Raw genomic sequence first — 5,216 nt, 5'->3', positions numbered from 1 at the left:
TTTTACTATAGGTTTCATGCACCCTAGATTTGCACATGTAGCTTCTTCTTCTTCTTCTTATCATGCGTTTTTCTTCTAACTAAAGCTTTTTCCTAAAAAATATGCATGAAATTCCCTTTGTATGTGGGACATCTACTTTTCTAACACTCATGATGTATTAGTATAATAGTAAGGCTCCAAATCATTAACATGGAGGTACAAGGTTCGAATTGTGCCCTATGCATGTAACATGTATTCACATATTTTCTTCATATTTATTAAATCGGGTACTTTATACGTTTTTCACATAGTGAACAAAATACACTACGACATCGGTGTGCGGATCGCATCCGGAACCAGGACCCGGATCGGAGAGCCAGATCGGATTGTAACCGATAGGCCATTAGAGTGCTACGAATCTAGCCAAGTACGTAGGCATATTTTCAAGAGTTAGTGTCAATCGCTCGTATGAGCATTGAAGTACTTGTGAGTATGTCTGTTAGTCCTTTTTTAGGACCTGTATAAAAGTGCTCATTAGCGCATTATATATTTACAAAGCGTTATTATTTTGAATTCAATTTATGTTATCCTACTCTCTCCCATGAACTATGTATTCTAAGCTTCTATTAAACCTGGGTTTATTCTCTGTTGTTATCCGGTGTAAGAAATAAGACATAATTTATGCGCGAAAAAAGAAATCCAAAAATAAGTGAGATAAATGTGAGATTACTGATTGTGTTCCTTGAGAGTCAACAAATCTTTGTTAAAAAACATTAGAGATTCAATTGAGGGAAGCAATTATATTTTTTCAATGATAACAATTGCATGAGTTGGAGGTTCCGATCATTTCGAGCTAAACTACATATCTTCCGCATATTAATTGCAAGAGACGACCAATTGAGATCTAAAAGGTAATGTGATACCTAATATTGTGCACAATCTATGTGCTTCAATAGCTCAATTGGTTAGAGCGTATGGCTGTTAACCATAAGGTCAAAGGTTCAAGCCCTCCTTGGAGCGACATGTGAAGTTTAGATATTAACCCCATGTACTTGAACCTATAAATATGAACTACAAGAAGTGTTGATTGTTTTATAATCTACGTAAAAGAAAAACGGGTATACCCTGCTCTGAATCCTCAGCAAAAACTTCAAGAGGACTAAAAATTGATTGATGTATAGAAGTGTTCCACCTAAATAAATTGTAATGACACAATGGCTAGAGCGTATGGCTATTAAGCATAAGATCACAGGGTCAAGCCTTCTTTGGCGCAAGATGTGAAGGTTAGATATTCAACCATCTACTTGAACCTATAAATACAAACTACATAAAAACAACATGAATATATGATGATTTTTTTATAATATATGTATGTTACTAATGTAGGACGATCGATCGATCTATAGAAGTGTTCCAGCTCGTCAAATTGTAACGACAGAATGGTTTAGCAAAATTGTAAGGACAACAAGGTCTATTTTAAGATTGAAATAGGATGCATATATAATGCACTAAAAAAACACGTCAAACTAAATGAGGGAAAAGCGTGACTTAGGCTTGCTTTCATTGAGGAACTCAAGACCTCCCGCTTACTAAACAAATGCTCTAACCAATTGAGCTATGAAAGCACCTTCTTAACATAAAAACACCACATAGAAAAGTCTTCGATATTGCCACATACAAAAAATAGTCCAACAAATTGAGGTTCAAATGATTTGGTATAGACAACTCGTATTAATGAATTCAAAATACAAGGAACCTTGCACTAGGGAGCTATTTCTTTATTCACAAACAAGACATAATTACAGTGCAAAAAAAAGACATCTAAAAATAAGTGAGCTAAATATGGGATTATTGATGGCTTTCATTTACCGTCAACAATTATTTATTATCATGTATCATAAAAGGTAATGAGAAACCTAATTTTGTGCAAGATTTACATAGTTCAATAGCTCAGTTGGCTAGAGTGTATGGTTGTTAAGCATAAGGTTGGAGGTTCAAGCCCTCCTTAGCGACATGTCAAGATTAGATATTAAGCCCATCTACTTGAATGTATCATGTTGAGAGATCAAGCTCAACTTAGTTTAGTTAGTTAGTCAACAATGTAACTTCTTAGTTATCTAGATATTTCTTTTAAATAGGACCTTGTACTTAAGTTGGATATTCTAGATCCTCCACTACCAAGTACATTTAATATAGGACTTACACTCTTGTACCTATATTTTCCTCACACATGTGCACCCTTGCACATGAGATTTATATATACCTCATTGTGGGTATTTTTGTATTTGATGATGCTAATTTAATATATAGTTAATCATCCCCCATCTTGTCTCGTTGTTCATAGTGGTAACTCCCTCTCTCTCTTCCTCTCACACAAATACACACACATATCACTCAATCTTCCGCTTAGCTTAATCACATAATTAGGTATTAATTAACCCATAGTTAATTACCTAATTCTTAACATGGTATCGGAGCGTGTGGTTTAGAAAATCCACTAAGCCTACCCGACTCTGACGACAAAATCCAGCTATCGGCTACCATAGTGTCGCTACGTAGCACGTGTACGTGATAGAAGGAAGAAAAGCAAAAAATGGAAGACACTACAATCAACATGAACACATAAATGGGCAGCTCGCTCCCTAGTGAAAAGTTAAACCGGAGCAATTATTCATCTTGGGAGTACAAGATGAACCAATACCTCGTCGGCCAAGGGTATTGGAGCTACATCAACGGCGCATAAGAAAATCGACTCCACCCAAAGAACGGCGACTACTCAACATGGGAGCAACCGGCGAGTCGAGTCATGTATTTCTTAGCAACATGTGTCCACGACCACATGCTTAGCCACATTCGAGACGCCAAGACACCTAAAGAAGCACGAGCGAACTTAAAGAAGATGTTCGCCGCCAACACGACCGCCCAAAAGCTTCAACTACGACAAGAGTTGAACAACATTTGACAAAAAGATATGTTTGTGTCGGACTACACTGCCAAGATCAAGAGCATTTGCGACTCACTTTGCCCCATCAACATAAACATTGACGAAGACGAGATGGTTCAACTATGCTTGGGCGGCCTTGTATAACAATTCGACTCGTTGAGGACGGCAATATTGGCGAGGGAAAACCCTCCTTCGTTCAGCTACATCAATCGATACAAAGCTCGGCTTGTCACTAAGGGGTATGCTCAAACCCACAACATTGACTACAAAGAAACCTTTGCCCCGGCTATAAAGATGACCATGTTTCGGACGGTCCTAGCACTCGCGGCGGCAAAAGGGTGGCACCTCCACCAAATGGACGTGAAAAATGTGTTCCTCCAAGGCAAGCTAGAGGAGGAGGTGTACATGGTACAACCACCCGGCTACAAGTCGAAATCACATCCAAATGTCGTATGCCGACTCAAGAAGCCCCTCTACGGCCTCAAGCAAGCGCCAAAGGCTTGGCATTCAAAGATAACGCAGTCTATACACCGAATCGGCTTTCAAATGTCTAAGTCCGACAATTTGTTGTTTATTCGAAGCAACTCCAGTGATCTGATCTTCATTATTATATATGTCGACGGCTTAGTGATTGGTGGTGAGCACCTAGTCGACATCAATAAAGATGCTCCTATCCGAGAAGTTCGAGATGAAAGACATGAACGAACTTCATTACTTTTTGGGAATCGAGGTCATCCGAACCGGCGACGGCATCATGATATCCCAACGCCATTACATCCTAAACCTTTTGTTCAAGTTTGGTATGATGGAACACAAGCCAATATCGACTCCCCTTTACCGCGACCTTAAAGTTGCATACGGACTCTAGAACACCATGTGAGCCAACTAAGTATCAGCAAATCATCGAGAACCTCATCTATCTAACTATCACTCGACCCTATCTGAGTGATCCATTCGATCTCCTTAGTTAGTTAATGCAAACACCGTGCGACACACATTTGCATTATGTTAAGCGAGTCTTACGATATGTTAGTGGAACCATGGATCGGGGAATCTTCTACAAGGAAGGAGCGACTATTCGGTTAGAAGGATACACCGATGTCAATTGGGTCGGCAACGTATCCGATCGACGTTCAACATCTGGATTCATCTTCTCACTCTAAAGCGGAGCGATTTCCTGGAGTAGCAAGAAGTAAACAACAATTGCATTGCCCAGCACCGAAGTGGAATACAGGGGCGCAGCCATAGCCACCTGCGAAGCAATTTGGTTGAAGTGACTACTAAAGGACTTCAATGAATCGGTCAATAAACTGATACGTATCTACTGTGACAATCAAAGTAGCATACAACTAGCCCGAAACCCGGTCTTCCATGCCCGAACAAAACACATCGAGTTGCATTATCACTACGTTCAGGAGCGCATCGTCACGGGAGACATCAACCTTCAACATGTCAGCACTGATCAATAGACGACCGATATCTTTACCAAGGCCTTAGGAGTAGACAAGCTCCACCAGTTTTCGTTGGCACTCGGTCTTCAGCCGATTAACACTCCAAGCCTTCGTTGAAGGCTTGAGGAGGAGGAACCGAAAACTGCCAACATGACATAAGTCTATAGTTGAACCCTCACACTTGAGCTTGAGGGGGTGTGTTGAGATATCAAGCTCAACTAAGTTTAGTCATTTAGTCAACCATGTAACTTCGTAGTTACATAAATAGAATCTAGTTAGAATGTTGACTATAAAGTCTTAAATAGCATTTTGTTCCTTATAGTTAAGTGGGATACCTCAAGATCCCCCACTATCATGTTCATTTAATATAGGACTTACACCCTTGTAGTTGTACCCATATTCTTCTCACACATGTGCACCTTTGCACATGAGATGTATATATATACCTCATTGTGGGTATTTTTGTAACTTGATGTCTTTTTAATATAAGTAAGAACTCCTTGAGCTACAATTGTTAATCATTCCTCATCTTGTCTTAGTGTTTTAGTGTAACTTCCTCTCTCACACACACATATCACATAATCTTCCACGGCTTATTCACATACGTGATTAACTACTCACATAATTAGATACTAATTAACCCTTAGTTAATTACCTAATTATTAACATGTATGAATAAAGGTGTATGTCATGTACACATAACGTTGGTGAGGGTAGGTCACTAATATTTACATTAGTGAAGGGTATGTTCACTAATGTTAAAAAGGGGACTAATGATTGGATAGAAGGAATGATAGGTGCATGCACTATTATGATTTGGACAACCAATGAATGGAGAGCCT

At 39.2% G+C, this 5,216-nt stretch overlaps 1 non-coding gene across 1 annotated transcript; it reads left to right on the top strand.

Moving 5' to 3' along the window:
* Positions 1-925: 925 nt before the first annotated feature.
* Positions 926-999, top strand: TRNAN-GUU (transfer RNA asparagine (anticodon GUU)). Its single transcript has one exon. It is a non-coding gene; the product is annotated as a tRNA-Asn (tRNA).
* Positions 1,000-5,216: the final 4,217 nt, after the last annotated feature.

Source organism: Azolla caroliniana, unplaced genomic scaffold (assembly GCF_043228905.1).
Source record: "Azolla caroliniana isolate FFs.n. ecotype wild unplaced genomic scaffold, voAzoCaro1.0.p SCAF_15, whole genome shotgun sequence".
Taxonomy (NCBI): Eukaryota; Viridiplantae; Streptophyta; class Polypodiopsida; order Salviniales; family Salviniaceae; genus Azolla; species Azolla caroliniana.
This window is presented reverse-complemented; position numbering and strand designations above follow the sequence as displayed.